Source organism: Pseudonaja textilis, chromosome 2 (genome assembly GCF_049901715.1).
Source record: "Pseudonaja textilis isolate UNSWEBS1 chromosome 2, rPseTex1.2, whole genome shotgun sequence".
Taxonomy (NCBI): domain Eukaryota; kingdom Metazoa; phylum Chordata; class Lepidosauria; order Squamata; family Elapidae; genus Pseudonaja; species Pseudonaja textilis.
In genome coordinates this window covers 45,148,202-45,168,038 of record NC_141991.1, presented here as the reverse complement: position 1 = coordinate 45,168,038, position 19,837 = coordinate 45,148,202, and positions in this window count along the sequence as shown.

Here is a 19,837-nt window from a genome sequence, read left to right as displayed (position 1 = left end):
AGGGCTTTTCTTTAGCATTTTGCGGCTTTTGTCTTTATTACTTGTCCGCTGCAATGAAGCAAAGAGAAACATCATCCCCCTCTGCTAATCTAGATTTAAGAATCCAGATGTTGCTAAAGGGGGGGAGAGCTGTCTAAGGCGATTGACTGTGCAGCTGTTAGAAAAACCAACCAGTCTGCATTAAGTGACACAAGTAAAACTAGCTATCTGTATCATCTGTTGTGGTTATTGTTTTTTCAAACAGATGGCCAGATGTTACAGAAAGCTTTTTTCACTTGTAAGGATGTAATAGAACAACTTAAGAAAAGTTTACTGGATTAGGCTGACCAAGTTCTGCATTCTGTGTCTTCCAATAGCCAACCAAAGATATTTAGAAAGTCCAGAAACATCAATTTTCCAACCTAGCTGCCCGGCTACATTTTTCTATATGCATTATGTAAATTAATGTTTTTTTTAATAATTCTGAATTCCTTTACATTTCATTGCAATATTTGGTTCCAAGGCCTAACACTTTGAGAAAAGAAGTAATGCATTTCCCAGTCCCTGCATGATTCTGAGTACCTTTCAGTTGTATCTTCCTGTTAGTCTTCACATTAAACTAAAAAGGTTCCCAATTCTATCATGTTTCCTCATAAGAGGCTGTTTAAAATTATTTAAATTGAACTGTTTTTCCTTCATCTTTTCCAGATCATCGGTGCATCTTTGAGATATAGTGAAAAGTGGTATGGTCACATCCTGAATTTTTATTATGGAATTATACTAACAACTTCATTTTCAGTCCTGTTTGCAATGGAATTCTTCTATTTAACAACTGCCTTTTGCTAGGCTGGCAGAAAGCTTTTGAAAACTCAAACATTTGGATGCTAAGGATTGTTGAATATTGTTCATCTTCCATCCCATGGAGACATTATGCAGTTGTATTATTATGAGATGTGAAATAACTATGTGTGGATTACCTATTATTGCCAAATAGTTGCCTATCTGACCAGTATAAACCACCAAGCAGAACATATTACACTCCTGGGCTGCTAGAACTCAGCTTTACAAATCTGGATGGCTATAAAAAGGTAATAAAGAGTTAATTGGGTAACTTGGTCATAGTTTAACTGGAGCCCTCCTTAGAAGAGGTAACATATCAAAGGGACATAAGTTGGCCAAGGTGTCACTGGAGATTTCCTGCAGTCTTTGAAACCAGTCTTTCTCCAAGTTGGCACTTTTCAGATACATTAGTAGGAGAAGAGATGGCAGAACCTGGGGGTAGGGCAAAAAGGAGGATCAGTCTAGATTCCCTCATAGCCACAAGTGAATTACATTCAATTTACCTTGAATTATGTCAACCTTATCTAACTCCAAGCAAATGCTAAATATTAATTGGGAAGATTCCTGTGCATAGGCTTTTAGCAATAAAGTCCTCACATGGACTTGGTCTTTTGTACCTGATACATTAGGGCTATATTTCCCAACTGCTGGAATTTGGAACAGTACCATCAACAAGGATGGCCCTTAGGGATATGTCTAAGTCTCTTGTTAAACTTTATCAGCAGACTAATGGCTAGAGAGTTTGCTGGTGATATTACAGCAAGTAGGTAAGGTAGGGTTGCATACAGATAAGAACCTCTGAGAAGTCGTGTTAGCCACTTAGGGTTTCTTCACATTGTCTCCCTAATGGAGTAATCAATTCTGAGAAGTTTGTTCCAACATACCTGGTGAAATGAGAAATGTTATTTTAAACCCATTCTTAAATCAAGAAATCAAATACAGGAACTTTCTTGTCCTATTTCTCCCCCATCACCTACTAGCATTTGCACAGAAATTTGTCACACTTGTTACAAGAAATGGATGCTGATGTGTCCTTCAAACATGTAATGTAAAATTTGAAACAGAGGAAAACATATGAGTTTATCTTCTGATTCAGAAAATAGAGAAAATATTTTAGCCATCCAAAATGGAGCACATCAGTGACAATAAATTGTATAAAAATGTATTGCAAGATCTGGAACCAAATGAGATCAGGTCACAGCTTAGAGACAAAAACAAAGACACAAAAGGGGCCCCATCCATTTCACTCCAAGGCCTGGGAGAATAAGAGAATCTTTAGGGCTATATAGAATGTCAACAGGGTGGGAGCCATATGGATTTGGGGGGGGAGGATCTCATTCTAAGGGCAGGCATTGCAACAGAGAAGGTATGCTTCCTGGACATTACTTATTGTAATTCAATGCTACCAAGTATCTGCTAAGCAAACACTATGGGAGACAGGTGGTCCCTCAAATAATCTGGCCCTTGACATATAGAACTCTGTAAGTAATAACCATAACCTTGAATCATATTTAGAAACAGATTCATTTCGTTGCTGCAGTTTAATGCTTTAAAGACACTCATTTCTGTTCTCACTGTTGTATCAACCTGCATTTTGCATGCAAATCCAAACCAAAACAAAAAGGAAATACAGATGGTTTGTAGGAAATATATGATGGTTTGTAGCAAGGTTTACCAATCTTCTGCAATATTTGCATATTAGAGAAGAGATGAAGAGAAGCAGCAGTGAAGAAGGCAAAGTGAGAACCTTCTGGATTTCAAATAAAAAGAAAATACAGCAGTTAATTTTTCATTTAAAAAGTGACAGAGGCAAGGAAGATGGCATGTTTATCAGTGAGGACAGTGAAACAAAACTTGAGCTTGCAAGTTGAAAGATCATTAATTTTAGGACCCATGATGACCCCTTTCTATTCTTTTTCCAGTTTCCTGAAACAAAAGCAATATTGGATTTATTCCCTTCAGCTGAACACAGAACATTAATAACCATTGGGTGGTGTCCAGTAATGGCTGATTTGAAAGGAAGAGGATTCTTGCAATCTTCTACTCTCCACAGGGGATCCTCTTTCCTGCAGTTATCTCAGCAAAACCTGTCTTTAAAATGAATTTCAAAATAGTAATAAAACATCCCCATGCAGTAGTGTGCTGATATACATACAAGATAAGAACTTCTCATTTCTGCTGATTTGATTACTGCGTTAAAAATAATGCTTTGTCTGGAATGCAAAAATCCAGACAACCAGTTGATGGCATCAAAGGGATACTGGAAGCTCTATCTCTTGGCTGCCATCTCATGACTGTACAATTTTTTGCATCTCATGTGTGGAAGGCCTAGTTAAAACTATAAGGTACCCTTTTCTCATTAACCGACACTCAGTACCCCATATTGACAAATTGAAAACAGAATTTTAGAAATGTCTGTAAAGTTATTAAGAAGAAAAAAAGCTGAAATATCATATTGGCATAAGTATTCAGACCCTTCACTCCGTACTTTGTGGAAGCATCTTTGGTAGCAATTACAGCCTCGAGTCTTTTGGGATGTGACGCAACAAGTTTTGCACACCTGGATTGGGGGATTTGCTGCCATTCTTTCTTGCAAATCCTCTCAAGCTCAGGCAGGTTGTATGGTGACTGTCAGTAGACAGTCAGGTTTTCAGGTTCCTCCAGAGATGTTCCATACGGTTCAGGTCTCTAGCTGGTCCCCTCTAGGACACTCACAGAGTTGTCCCTAAGTGATTCTTGTGTTGTCTTGGCTGTGTTCTTAGGATCAGTGTCATATTGGAAAGTGAACCTTTGGCCCAATCTGAGGTCCTGAGCACTGTGGAACAGGTTTTCACTGTGGATATTCCTATACTTTGCTCCATTCATCTTTCCCTCAACCCTGACCAGGGTTGTGCAACCATTGTTCTCCTTTTAATAACCATGGTGTCAGGGCTCCAATAAATCCACCCCCATTCAAATCATAAGTCTCTAGCCACATCTCTCAGAGTAAAAAAAAAATGGTTTATTAGGAGTAGCCATGTTGGCATTAGCTGGGTGCAGCTGACACTAAAATAGTTCATTTCCCCCTTGACCCTTTCTGCTAGCAACTAAAAAGATCAAAGGAGTATTTTTAAGCACACCAACATGCCTACCATCCCTGTCCTATTGTTTCTTTTGTTTTTCTTATATGTACCCATTTCATGTATTCATAACTATGTATATACTTATACCTATTATCTTGTAAGTGATTGACAAATCAAATAAATAAAAATAAATAAATAAATAAATAAATATTTTTTTAAAAAATTGACACATGAGGATGTCCCAAAGGTGCATTTTTCAAGAGGCAACTGGACTTTCTGGTTTTTCTTTGAAGACATTTCACTTGCCACCCAAGAAGCTTCTTGGATAAGAAGCAAAATGTCTTCAAAGAAAAACCAGAAAGTCCAGTTGCCTCTTGAAAAATGCACCTTTGGAACAACCATGACCTGGATGACTAAGAATCTCCATAGACAACCATGGCGGTCCAATTACACCATTTTAAGCAAAGTTCTCCCAACTCTCAAATCTAGCCTAGCCCATTAGCTTTTTAAATGCTATCAGTAATGAAGATCAAGATCATTTAAGTCTGTATTAGTTGGAGACATTTCCAACTATAATCATCATCATAAGAGTTTAACTGGATATAAAGAAGAAAGTAAAGTACCCCAGGTAATATACAATGAAGAAACAGTTAATTTATACCACTTGGTGGAGGAATCACAAAGGCCTTAGGAAAAATATTCAAATGCCATTAAGCCTTTATAATCAGAAAGATCAAAAGCCATGGCATTCCCTGTGGCACTATGGAAGCAAACGTTAGAATTTGAAGAGGCAAGACAGGAGGTGTATTGATGCTTTCAAGCTTTATTGTTGGAGAAGATTCCTGAGGATATTGTGAACAACCAAGAAAACAAGGGAAAGAGAAGAGGATGACCATCAGCAAGGTGGATGGACTCAATTACAATGGTGATGAGCGCACCATAGGAAAAGTTGAAAAATCAGGTTTAGGGACACATCACCAGGGAGAAAATTTATTTATGTGTTTGATAAGAATTGATAATGACTTGATGCCATGTCATCATCATTATCATGTCAATACTGCTGTTATTTAATAGCCAGTGAGGTTGAATTAGAACCAGGGACAGTTGAACTGAGGTTCATTTTAGCCAGAAAAGTTCACACTGGGCCAGTCACTATCTCTAGCCTGAGGCATCTTATAGGGTTTTCGTTGCTGTGGGGAAACAGGGAAGTATGGAGCAACAGTGACTCCTGGAGGAAAGTAGTATATACATCTAATTCATAAATGAATAAATAAATCTTATAACTGGGACTGGAGTCATTGTCCTGAACTGTCTCTTCTAAGCTCCTCTTCTTCTCTTATAAAGCCTTAGTCTTGCAATGCACTGATTTCTTTTCTTTCCTTCTGTTTTAAACCAGCACGCTTTTCCCATAGGCACTGTCAGATGCTAAAAAAAATCTTTAATTAATTCCATTTCTAATAGGCTCACATATTTCTATCACTCATTCACAACTTGAATCAGGTCTCTTTGGGAGGTTGCATTACTTTCATTTCACTTTGCTCCCTAGCTCTGATTTATCGGGAGCTTGGCTAAGATAGGCAGCAAATCTTCAGATAAAAGTAGCACTGGGACGAAAACAATCATTAATGTAGGTTAGTTTTTTTTCCCCCAGGAAATAAGAAAGGGAGGGAGGATAACCCAAAAATTCCATCATATTACAAATCCCCCAAGAACTCTTGAGATTACAGACAATTTGCTTGATTAGGTTGCACTGATTTGAAGTATTAGAGTGAGAAAAATCAGTCTTAACAAATGTTAAATAAAAAATGATAGACAAGAAATCTTGCTAATGTGAAATGATATTTCCAAAAACAAAGCATCTGCAGGATGCTTAATTTATAATAAGCCAATAGGCTCCAAATATGTCCTGTCTCATTATCCACTTTGATGGTTCGTTACAAGATGGTCCTCTCTAATAAAGTAATTAACTTCAAAACAGCAAATCATATTTTACATGATTATTGCCATTGCCTAAAATGCTTAATGGTAAATGCAGAATCTTGCATTCTCTTTGACTCTTTGACTCTTATTAGAGTCAGACTGTTCTGAAAGTGTGATAATGTTTCCCCCCCCTAAGGAAACAATCTATAAGCTATAGGATAACAGAATAACAAGAGTTGGAAGGGAACTTGGAGGTTTTTTAGACCAACCTCTGCTCAAGCAGGAGACCCTATATCACTTCAGAAAAGTGGTTTGTCCAAACTCTTCCTAAAAACTTCCAATGATGGAGCACCCAGAACTTCTGAAGGGAAGCTGCTCCAATGGTTAATTGTTCTAACTGTCAGGAAATTTCTCCTTAGTTCTGGGTTGGTTCTTTCCTTGATTAATTTTCATTCATTGTTTCTTGTTCTGCCTTCAGGTGCTTCGAAGAATAGGTTGACCCCCTCTTCTTTGTGACGGCCCCTTAGATATTGAAAGAAGTCCAGTAGGATTACCCTGCATCTATGGTATATCACTATGGCTGTTAGAAATAGAAGCAGGTCATTTGAGATGAAGTGAATGGCTCTATAAACCCCAAAAGAATATTATTATTAAAAGACAAATTCTGTATTGGCACGATAATGTGATTATTCCCAAGGTCACGGTGTCAGTCCTGAAGCTGACCTGACCAAAGCCAGTTTTGATCACTTCAGTGTTGCCACACTGGAGCTGAGGGACAGGGAAGGGGATTTGAGATAGAGATATAGTCAAAACAAAATATTTTCTCTTAGGAATCAAGGACATTCTTACACCTGGTCGGAGGAAGGCGGAGTGATGCTATCCAGTTGCCAGACCTCACCATGATTGGACCATGTGACTGATTGTTGAGAAACTGGGGAAAAAATACTTTTAATTAGGTAAAAACTGCAGGAGTCTTCAGAGTCAGTTTCACCAGATCTGTACCAATATGATATTTCCAATAAAGCTATTCTTTGAGGAATTTACCTGCCTTGGAGTTTTGCTTGATATGGATTTATTACTTGGAACCCTGACACCCAGTTTTAATTCCTCAGAGATCATCATAGTCTCCTTTGATATATAACCCAGGCAGTGGTGGTATGCTGCCAGTTCAGCCCAGTTCGACCAAACCAGTACTAAAAATCACTACTGGTTCGGTGGAACTAGTAGTTTAAAAAAGCCTCTGGTCAGCTGAGAGCAGGCGGGGAAAAGCCTCCAACAATCAGCTGAGAGGATAAAAGATTGAAAAGTGCATGGGAGGGTGGGAGGTCACTCCTAGCTTTTTGTTTCTTCATCCTCTCAGCTGATTGGCTTGTTGGGTGTATGCTTGTTAGGTGTGCCCACATGCTCAATCACCCAGCAAACTGGTAGCGACTAAGGGATCCCACTACTGAATCCAGGCTTGGATCCTAAAAGTGCTTTTCTAAAGGCAACTGGACTTTCTTGGATTTTTCCCTTAAAAGTGTTTTGCTTCTTATCCAAAGAATTTATTTAGCTCTGAAGACATGACCTGGATGACTGAGAATTATAGACATCCAGTCTTGGGTCATATAGCATATACTTTTCATCCCCAAATACCAAACGTTATTCCTTTCTAAAAAATGTTTCAATGGTTACCACGCTGTATAAACAGTACTGAGCTCAATAAATCAATAGTGTGAATAAATCAAAGGTAGCTTCTTACATCTTCAAGTTACATCAGAGAGTTCAGATATTAAATGGACCAACAAGGCCTACCAAAACGGAGTTTGCCATAGCACTGATGGCAGCATTGAATAGTCATTGTCATTAATAGTTGTCCTCCCTACCCCTCTAGTCCAAAAATCCAAGCAACTTCTTGCCCCTTCCCACCACCACATATTTATAAAAGAAATGAATCGGAAAAAGAATATGGGCTTTTTTCCCCAAGTTACATAGGGAAACAAAAAGCTACATTTTAAAAATAATGCCTTGCTGAGGCCATTATGTATCTTGGAAAAATTGTGTGTAAAATCTCCATACTTTAGAAAAAGCTGTAAACGAAAATTTTGATGGAACAGAATTTTCCTCCTATCAGGAGAGAAAGCAGCCTGGATTTTATACAAATCTATACAATGCTAGTATTATTCATCAATTTTTCTTTGCCCTCTGGCACTGCCAGTGCAAGAATGAAAGAGAAGATATTAAATGAGTGGCAATACTATTAGGTTGATTTTCCCAAAATGGGCTACGATTGGTTTATATTTTTGCATCGCTCACCTATCCTCTCTGGTTAAATCCAAGGAGGAAACATCCATCTGTTTTATTTTCCTTTAAAACTGGTAAGCTTTCTTGCAATACTGTTGGTTTTGTGGACAGAAACTTACCTTATACTGTATACCATAAGATACCGTATCCTGCTTTTGTCCCTAGATTGTTAGGAATTCATACATATAGCAACCATTATTATTAATAAATTTGCCTATTATTGTTACATTCATGATTTTATGAACAGCACAATATGCTTTGATGAAAGTTGTGATTTGGCATAGGAATCATCTATCCTAACTCACTGATCCAAATTTCTGCAGAGTAATATTGTCTATAACAATATTACAGCTTATAGACAACATATGTACAGCTATAGGGGCATAGGACAATATTATAATTGAGTATATATCACCAGTTATTAGATTGCCAATATAGTGCATTATAGTGGAGATGTGTTACTCTTCAGGAAAGTAGGGTTAATCTCTTAGCTTGCAAATGATTCCTATTCTTGGGCAGAACTATAGGAAATAAATATTAATAAATATTGTCACATATTTCTAGGGCTGGTGGAATACTGAGTGTTACAGTTTCACATATAATCCCATATGATCTCATAAAATTTGACAACACACTGAACTGCAGAAACAAATAGCTCAGTTAAGTAAAGGTGAGTTCCGAATGGTAGCCCTTCAGGCTTTATTTATATAATTGATTTAATGAAGGCATTGAACAGGTGGGAAAGAACTAAAGCCAAAGGGGAATATCAGAATCAGGCTAGGTCCTGTATTAAGGAATAATACATTTGTGCTATGTTAGATAAGAAATAACAAGTCCATTTTCAAAGAACCTGTCAGCTGTTGGCTTCTAGTTTATACATGAATAAAAACTAACTTTAAGGGCAGTGCAATCAGTACTGCGGACATCAGAGAAAGCTCAGAGCAGCAGGATTTAAAATGACGTAAGGCTCGTTTGATCATTTTCAACACTGCAATTTCCTCCTGACTGCAATTTCATAAGTCAGCCTTTCTGAAGGAAGATCAATGGCAAAGCCCTAGCACGTTTGTGTACAGGAGAAATCTTCACGGGGAAGAACTGATTAGATGCTGTTTATAATGAACTTTCTGTTCTTGGAAATGGAAAGCTATAAACTACTGATTTAAATCTGAGAGACAAATCTCAAAAGCATATACTGATTCCTACTTTATTTAAAATCAGAAGGACATTCAGGGTTTATGACAAAAATACCCAAAACTTGATTTACCTCAGCAAAATTTATACAAGCTCCCTTTCAAAACAAAACAGCATGTATTAAATGCAAATGTTGTACACCTTTATTACCATATTCCTTAGCAAAAATGTGACTGTTCATTCACACAGATTCTATAAACAGGTCTGAAGGCTCTCATGTGATTGGACCAGGATTCTGCTACATTTGCAGGTTAATTCAATATCAAGAGAACCAGCTGTTCCCTAAGTTTTCTCAGGCTGGCTGATCCTACTGGGACAGGCTATAATGATATTCAGGTATTCTACTTACCAGCACTTTGTAAGTTGTCCTCGAGTTAACTTCCATATATAGTGTGAGACACAAAACCATCTATCACTTCCATTAGTGCATTGGGTGGGTCTAAATTTTAATGGATCTCTTTCCAACTGCCTAAAAAAAATTAATGATGTCTTTGTTCCTAAAAGCCTCATGAGGTAATTCTACAAAATCCCCAAAGTTCATGATTGCTCTGCAACACCTGAATATAAATTGAACAAATAAGTAGTGGGCTAACTATGTCAGTCACTGTGTGTATTCATTTTTAGATGTTTTTAATTGTCTTAACTCTGTTATGATTTTAGAATTATAAGCCACCCAGAGTGACTTGGCTGAGATGGCCAGCTATACAAATTGAATAAATAAATAAAACAAACTTCTTGGAGGTATAAGCTTTTGTTTTGTGAGCTTAGACTTTTGGCAAAAAAGTTTCAATATTCTTATTTGCTATAACAGAAACCAACCAGGTTTATATACAGTTTTCATTCACACAAATACGAATTCCATTTCATGTCCACATTGAATAAACATTTTCAGAATTTTCATGAACAATTTTAAATGAAAGTACAACTATTTCCCTAAAATTACCCAAATATAATTAATTACATTATGTGGGTTATTTACTCATGAAGTTCCATGTCTAAAAGAGAGCCTCAATCTTTATGAATGTCTGTGTTTCTTGACATTGTCAAGAATGTCTCAAAAAGATGAATTTATGGGAGGCAAACTCAGTTCTCCAGGTTTTAAAACTCCAGCTATAAAGAAGTTTTGCGGCCATATCTTAGACAATCTCCATGCAATGAGCTTTGCAGCCATTGTGGAACTTGACTTTAAACAGCTTGGTTAAACTAGGTTAAATATTGGAGTACAGAGGTGAAAGTGTAGTGATGGATGGGAAACTAATGCTGAAGAGAAGGTGAATTTACTAATGAGTTGCTTATTAACACTTTTTATTAAAATCTTCATTTCCCCCTCCCCTATTTTTTAAAAAAATGTTTTGCAAATGGGGAACTTTTGCACATACATAAATCATGGAGCTCCTGGATGGAAGCAAAGACAGGTTTCCATGGAAACAAGATCTATGCTCTAAAGAGGAGATGCCCTTTGTTATGTATCTTTGTGATATTTCTCTCCAGACATGTCACTGGCAATTACCCACAGAAGTAAAGCTCAAATTGTAGCATAGCCCAGCAGATCCGCCTTACATTATTTTCTGTAATTAATGGGATTATTGAATTTCCATGCTAATAAACTATAGCAAGGAGTCTGAAAATAAGTCTTCCTTTTTCTCCTCCTTCCCTTCTACCCCCACCTGGTCCTATGAAGTCATTCCTTCCTCTCACCTCCTTGCCACCTCCTTGCTTCCAAATCACTCTGCAGCATTAGATGCTGTCAAAAGACATTCTAAAAAGCTCTTCTACGTTTTTTACACGTCAGCTTGGGGTAAGAGTATTGACAGTTTTACATTGCCAAGAGGTGAAGCTGGACACAAATGTTCGTAAAAGCACTTCCAAAGCTATTCATCTTTCATAACATGGTTTCTTTATAAAGGCTGAGGCTTCACTTAGAGCCTGATGGATCAATTTTTGACAGGCCTCCATCTATTCTTGTTCCCCATTCCCTCCCCCACACTCCCAGCACATAGATATGCATCTGCTTGCGACCATCCAACTACAAAGCTATTTTTCAATACCGCTTCCTTCTTTGTATGCAATCTTCAGCTTTCCTGGAATACAAGCAGATTGTATTAGCCAGATGACGTTGTAGTGACAAGAGCTCCCAGCCCGTAAGTCATGGTTTCCCTATCATTGGGATATAATCTCAGTGCTAGAAAGTGTGACTTGCATATATCTTCTTAGATTGCTGATAGGGTAATTTAGGAAGCACCATTTCTTGTTGTTAGTCACGAAGTCATGTCCATCCCATCGCAGCTCCATGGACAATGTTCCTCCAGGCCTTCCTGTTCTCTACCACCCCCCAGAGCCCATTTAAGTTCACATCGACTGCTTCAGTGACTCCATCCAGCCACCTCATTCTCTGTCATCCACTTCTTCTATTGCCCTCAATTATTCCATATGGTTACAAAGAACTGTAAGGTGCTTCAGTTTTTTAATTGTTTTGTTCTATGACAGTGGTACGGATCAGTGAGTCTCTAGAAAAGAAATATATATATTTCCCTGAGCATTGAATCAAGAATAAGGATAGGTAATCTGAAAGCCAAAGGCAGCATATGATTCTCAACTGCTTTTGCTTGTTGGTGCCTCTTCCAACCACAATTCCTGAAAAACCTATTGCTTTGGTAGAAAGGGTAGTGTATGACTTAAAATAAATGTTAAAGAGTTTTAAAAAAGAAAGAAACGTACATATCCCCATTCCATCCCAAATACAGGGAAAACTGAAAATTCTGCCCTTCCTCTAGGCAAGACCAATTTTTTTACAATTTGCATTATTATCCTGCCCATTGCAGATCTCAGTCTTCACATAAATGTGCATCTTCATGGTCATCAAAGGTTTTCCCATCTCTGCTCTAAAACAACTAGGAAGAACTATCACAGGAAAACTTAGTATTTGTTAAACAAATATGAAGAAGTAAAGTAATATTTTATTTTGGAAATTAAGTAACTCTAGAATAGAGGTGTCAAACTCAATTTTATTGAGGGATGCATCAGGGTTGTGTTTGACCTTGGGGGGCTGGAGTGGTCCCATGGCCAGGGTGGGTGTGACCAGCTCAACATCTCTCATGTTGGGGGTTCCTGGGGTGGCCCAAGTGCTCTGCCAGAGAAAATGGGGCTCCCAAGCTCTGTTTTCAGCTGCAATGGCCTCCTGCACCCTCTGCCAATGAAAATGGAACTTGGGAGGGTCTCACACACACACACAAGCTCCATTTTCACTGGCAGAGTAAGCACTGGCTGGTCCTTCACTGTTTCCAGGGCAGGCCCACAGACCAGATCTAAGCACCCTGTGGGCTGGATCCGGGCCCTGGGCCTTGAGTTTGATACTCCTGTTCTAGAAGCTGCTTTCTCCACACCTTCCTTCAGATCAAGAGATTTTGATAGATTCCAATATTTCTCCTAGCGAACCCCCTGACCAGCCATTTTCTGCCATTCTGAATCATATGTGCTGATAATGTCTGGCAGTTTACCACAAAGACAAGTGACAGAGAACAAAAGGGGAATCGGCTTTGACTCATCTTGATTTCACAATTGGGAGGAAGCCGCTGATAACTCTTTTCTGAACATTATCTTTCTATTCTTTGTGAGGCAAGCGTTAACTGATCACATTGCCCCTCAAATGATCACAAACTTAAGTTACCCCAACTGCAGAAGCTGCAGGAGTGTTACACTGAACTCAAGCCATTTCTGAATACAAATAGAATAAGCACAGAGTCCTATACAGAGAGCTCTCTGAAATAGGTTGCAAAAATCCAGTCACAAGATGGCAGAAAAGGGAATTGCTTAGCTGCCATCTAGGTGTTATTTGGATTTGGCTAGTCTTAGCTGAATCTCAATCCCAATCTGAATAGAAACAACATTGAACCCCCTTTTAGCCTTTTAGGCTTGAAAAATGAAGTGCTTTGGTGATCCTTCTTTTCTCTCTCCTTCCCATCCCTTCCACCATTAATAAAGCACAACTCTACAAATTAAATATTTCTGGCATATATTAATGTCCTTGTGTATCTTTTGCACATATTATTCTCACTACTTCTACTTCAACCTTTCTTTCCTTCTAATATACATCTTCAGGGCCCTTCCTAACTGTCACATAGTTAAGGAAAAAGCATGCCCTGGCAAATATTATTGTTCTGTTGTATCCTTATGATGTTTCTTTCATCATATCCCCAGCCCATTGAGTATCTCAGGTATCTTATAGATATTTGAAGGTTAAAGCAGTGGTTTCCCCAGATTTTCAACATGATCCAAAGATAGCTTCTGGTATATGCTATCAGTTATGACTAGTCACCATTTATGGTGGATATTACGGATAAGGCAGGTGACTAGCAGTAATTGGGAAGAGGCAAAGGGATAGGATAAGGATCAGCCATCGAGACAGAAAATTTCATGCTAGTATAGTTTTTTTTTTTTTTTTTTTGTGGCTCAAAGATAGGGAGATAGAACTTCAGCTCATCTGTGGAGAAAGACCATCAGTCTGAACAAATTTCCTATAAGCATTTACTCTGAAGACATAGGTTCTGCTGGCTGATTAGAATAGCTGGGATATCCAGGGCCGTTGCTGATATCTTGGCAGGTGAGCTGAATGTAATTCCTTTTTCAGTCATTTGCAAATGAAGACAAAAGCTCATTTTCCAGTTTAGTCAATTACTCTAGAATACAGAATAAGGGCTTCAAACTCATCTTAAACAGACTTTTACAAAAAGACCATAGTGATGATGTATTGCAAGTCTATGGTATCACATTTTCCAGGCGTTTTGAGGATAATGACACCATTATTCATTCTGAATATGATGCCCTCATTGGTTGAAAGCTTTGGGCCTATTCAAAGTACAGTCTGGATTGTTTGTATGTGATGGATTATAGTTGATGGGGCTTGAGAATTTGGACAAAGTACTTCCAGTTTATACCCACCAGCTGTTTCTTTGATTCTGTCCATAAACATACTCTTGGGCAGGACTGATGGTATGGTCTATCAGTTAATGCCTGCTTAAAAGTAGAAGGAGAGTTAGCTACCTGCTGCCAAGGAGAATATTCTACTATACCTTTTGCTCTTCTGATCCACTAATCCCACTATTCATTGAATCATTTCTGCATGTTTTGAATCTAAACTCATGCACTAGCCTACATATACATGGATGAGAAAGGTTATCTATGTAGACCTATTCATTGCATGTGTCTTCTAATTTCTAAAAATATCCATACTTACTTAGGTATCTGCTAAGAGGAGCATTCTCCGAATAGACTTCAGAATGAAAGCCGAGCTTTATTTATTTTAGTTTTTGATATCGTATATGCCGTTTGCAGCTCCAATTTTACCTCATCTACCCTCCGGTCCTCACATTCCAAATTGTCAGTGTTGGGGTACAAAGCTGTATTCAAAACTTTTTGCCTGGAAAATATCCTTCTGTAACCTTCTGTAAGGACACTGGATAAAGTATTATCCTAGTGAATAAATACCCAAGGGCAGAGATAGTAATGTCATCACTGAGGATATTTAAGACAAGCCAAATACTGGAAAATAGTTCCACAACAAGAAATTCTATGATTGCCAATAAGATAGAATAGATATCTCTAATGGGCCTCTTTTATCTTTGAAGCCTATAATGATAGTACAAGCTAAACTCAGCTGTCAAATGAAACTCCTCTGTCTTGCCACATGAATTTATCTGAGAGTAATTACTGTGTAAGTAATGGAAATAAACATTCTGCCATGAAATCTGCATCCGCAAGTCTCTTGGAAATGAAGGATGATTTTATGCACAAACATGAGAGCAAACTCCTTAGTGTATTATACAGTTCCTCTGCTTTGCTCTACTTTAACACCCTTACATGCTAATTATCTCCTTTTCTGGCAAATCCATCATGAAATATTAACCAAAGTTAGCTGATGCAGCTGGCTCAATCGTTATACTCTTGAAAATAGGAGGAAGCAATTGGATTTTCTTATTTAATAGATGCACATATATTATTGGATATTGAGTAGCTTCCTATTACTAGACATATTTTGCTTTCACAGGCCCATAGCTTACTTATGTAAATACTTGGCCATTTAGTAATGTAAAGTAATCAATAAAGTTACATGTTCTTTCTTATAGTCAAGGGATGGGAAATGTTCAGCCTTCCTTATTTATGATGGTAGCAGATCCACTATCAAAATAATCCTCTGATTGTACTTTTGCTTGGGCAGGATGGGATAATGGATCTCACTTGACCTCTCAGCAGTTTTTGATACCGTCAACCATGGCATCCTTCTGGATCGTCTCAGAATATTGAAGTGGGGCATATTCACATTGCCTCCTTCCTTCAGGGTCAGTTCCAGTTGGTGATGATTGGGTAAGAGAGGTCCCACGCTCAGTACCTACTAGGCACTCTCTTCCCTTTTTAAATACCGACACGAATCTTTTGTGAGATTCGTCACCATGTGGTAAGGTATCTTCAATATGCTGATGGCAATTATATATCTCCATTCCTGGTGAATTAAGTGAGGCTTGAACTTCTTAGTCTGGCCTCTGGAGGCTCTGAGAGTCTAGATGGGGAACAACACACTTTAGCTGAACCTTGGCGAGATTAAGTGGCTTTGGATATTTGGTCCTGCTGGTTCCAGGTTTGTACTAACTTTGGTGTTGGATGAAGTTGCCCTGCCCCAACAAACCCAATGCACAAAGTGAGGGTCCCCCTAGATTCACCATTTCTACTCAATGAGGAGATGGCAATCAGGGTTAGCAGGACCCTTGCACAGCTTCGTATTGTCTGCCAGTCATGCCCATTGCTGGCCCTGCTGACAGTCACTCATACCTAATCACCTCCAGATTGGGATACTGCAATGTCATCTACATGGGCTGCCCCTGAAGGGTATTTGGAACCTTCAGCTAGTACAAAATGCAGCAATGCAAGCACTTAGATGTGCTCCAAGAATAGCATATGTAACCCCTCTGCTCTGCAAGGTTTATTGACTGTTAGTTTGTTTCCAGGTCCAATTCCATTCATTGTGGCATGGGAGTGGGCTATCTGAGGGACTGCCTCTTCACAGTTATAGCACCCCACTCTATTAAAACTGCAGAGAGGGCATTTTACAGGTTCCATCATTTAGGGACATACATTTGGTGAGTCCCAGGAGATGTGCCTTCCAAGATTTGAGCATGATGGAGCATCCTTCTTGAAATTAGATTAGCTCTACTAATTTAATAGACTACATATTTGAAGAAGAAGCATTTTTAAGGATATGTTCCCAAGTCACCATTTTCACTCATTTGGATTCTCGAATAATTTTTTCTATAGTCTCTCGTCCAATTCCTACACAGCTACTCATGTACACTAACACAACAATTGTGATCCATATTCATTCAGAATTTTATACAGATTCCTCCAAAATCTTCCATTATCACCATTTACTGGTGTGTAATATAGATATAATCTACCTATTAATTTCTACTTTTGTGTATACTTACAATCACCTAGATGAAACCAATACGTACATAGAACATAGAATAACAGAGTTGTAAGGGACCTTGGAGGTCTTCTAGTCCAATCCTCGGTTCAAGCAGGAATCCCTATATCATTTCAGGCAAGTGGTTGTCCAGTCTCTTCTTAAAAGCTTCTAGCAATGAGGCACTCACAACTTCTGAAGGCAAGGTATTCCACTGGTTAATTGTTCTCACTGTTAGGAAATTTCTCCTTAGTTTTAGGTTGCTTCTTTCCTTGATTAGATTGCATCCATTGTTTCTTGTCTTGTCTGCTGATGCTTTGGAAAACAGGTTTAGCTCCTAATCTTTGTGGTAGCCCCTCAAATATTGGAACATTGCTATCATGTCTCCCCTTATCTCTTCTTTTCTCTAGACTAGACGTACCCATTCCAGCAAGTGTTGTTCATACATTTTAGCCTCTGCCCCCCTAAATCATCCTTCTTGCTCTTCTCTGCACTCTTTCCAGTGTCTCAACATCTTTTTTATATTGTTGTGACCAAAATTGGATGTAGTATTCCAAGTGCGGTCTTACTAAGGCTTTGTAAAGCAGTATTAATACTTCACGTGATCTTGATTATACCCCTCTATTAATGCAGCCTAGGGTTACATTGGGATTTCTGGGCTGCTGCCACACAGTTTGCTCATACTTAAGTGATTGTCCACTAGGAGTCCAAGCTAGTCATTCTATTTGTATATTAACCTACACATTTATTTCCTTGCATTTACTTCCTGGCATTATTCATCAACCAAAAAATCTGGTTACTTTCACTCAGATCTACTATATTGTCCCTTTTTCTTTTAATTTCATACGTACATAAATGATCTTTCTTTTTCTATTTTGTTTATTGATTCACATTATTTGCCGTATCCTTCTCTTACACAGTCAGCATCATTACAGTAACTAGCCCTCTAGTTACTGATCTGTGTCACCCTCATGGCTTTTCTCAATTGGGATTTTCACACAATGCCTTTTAGTAAAATAAAGAAGTGTAAATTAAGTTATCGACCTTAACTGCACTCATGCCACATGCAACTTTCCCTACTAATAGTTAGAGTACTGTTTCTCAGTTGCCACATTGTTTAGGCTGCAAGAATGGATCAATCAGGACTGTTTTGATTGTAGTGAGCTTAATCTAATGATGAGATTAGGTGTGTATGCCACTTTTACTGTATTTTATTTTATTTTTTAGTGCTGTGATTCTAATGAGCTTCCCCCCTGCTCAATTTTCAGTACTTCTATTTTTATTATTTGCTTTAAGATTAACAGCCCAAAGGCCAAGAACCCCTGGATCAGAACATAATTAAAGTCATGCTGCCACATGCGTTATCTTGTATAGGTATTCTGTTTGTATTTCATTTTTTTAAAAACCAGTTTATTTCAAAATTAGAATGTATCTGCACTGGCACAGTATTTCTTAGCAACTGCAAATTTGTAAATCACAATATTGCCTTGAAAAACTATCCATTATATACAGAGGTTTTTGTGAACATCAAACATTAATCCCATTTAATTTTGTTCTTTTCACTCCTATTTTATTGTCCAGGAGGGAACGCATGAATATAATGCTTATTTCAAACCTCAAAGTCATAACTTACAGGACCAAGATTTTTGTTATAGGATGAACTGTTCAGAGTTTTGCAGAGTAATTCAGCACCAGAAAAGTAAACACAGATGGCTGAGGCTTCATTTAGCTTCTTTATAAATACATGAAGTGAATTTTACAAACCAGTTGTAGATTTCTCCAGTATGGAGCAAACTCAAACAGAAGTAGGCATGTTACAAGTTCAGAACTTCAGCAGCAACTCAGGAGCTCAGAAACAGACATCAGTTTCACTTTAGTTCAGCAGGTAAGCAAGACACACAGCAGAAGAGATAAGCAGTTTCATCTTCAATAGACAGACTCAATATCTTAACATAGCTTCAGAGCTGCAGAGCTTAACATAGAGCCATGCTTAGGCTACTTCTAGTTTCAGTTTCCAAACAGTTCTCATTGGCTGACTTAATTGCTATGCCTATTCATTGGTTGACCTTGTTACCATGCTCTATTCCAGTTCATGAATATACTCTGACATGAACTAACTCGTATGTTTTACCTAAGCCATTCTGGAAACATTGATAAGTATAATATGAAAAGAAGGACTAGGTGTGACATGATAGCAGTGTTCCAATATCTCAGGGGCTGCCACAAAGAAGAAGGAATCAAGCTCTTCTTCAAAGCACCTGAGGGAAGGACAAGAAGCAATGGGTGGAAACTAATCAAGGAGAGAAGCAACTTAGAACTAAGGAGAAATTTCCTGACAGTGAGAATCAGTGGAACAACTTGCCTCCAGAAGTTATGAATGAACTTCCAACACTGGAAGTTTTTAAGAAGAGATTGGATAACCATTTGTCTGAAGTGGTGTAGTGTTTCCTATCTAAGCAGGGGGTTGGACTAGAAGACCTCCAAGGCCCCTTCCAACTTGGTTATTCTATAAGAATTCCTTAAAAATGAAGCTATTGGTTAATAATAAGTCTACAGTGTAGATTTCCTTACATCTGTTACCATTGATTTAAAACAGATTTTGATACAGGCTTCAAATGCTATTTATTAGGCTGTTATTCATTAGAACTAGAAGGAACTTCTCTGGTGGCTGAAGTTGTCCCTTCAAAATGTTTCAATAAAGCTCTCTCTCGCTCTCTCTTGCACACACACACATACACACACGCAAACACATACTCCATCCAATTTTACAATTCACTTCACTCAAGAAAACTCTGTCCTTTTCTAGATAGAGCAAGTGGTCAAGACATATCAGCTCTCTTCTGTATTCTTTTAAATAAGGTGCAGAAGTAGAGCACACTATTCTAACCATTTCATAAAGGCTTACTAATCATAATATGACAATTAAATAATCTTTTCATATAAGAACTTTTTATTGTATGATCTGAATATTGTGAGGAGAAGAGAAAGAGGGAGGGAGAAGTCCTTCCGAGGTGATATCAAAATCAATAGTTGGATGGGTGAGAAATTCTAAGGGACAATCTGAATGTCAGAGAAACTATAAGTACAAAGGAATGAATTTGAGGGATAG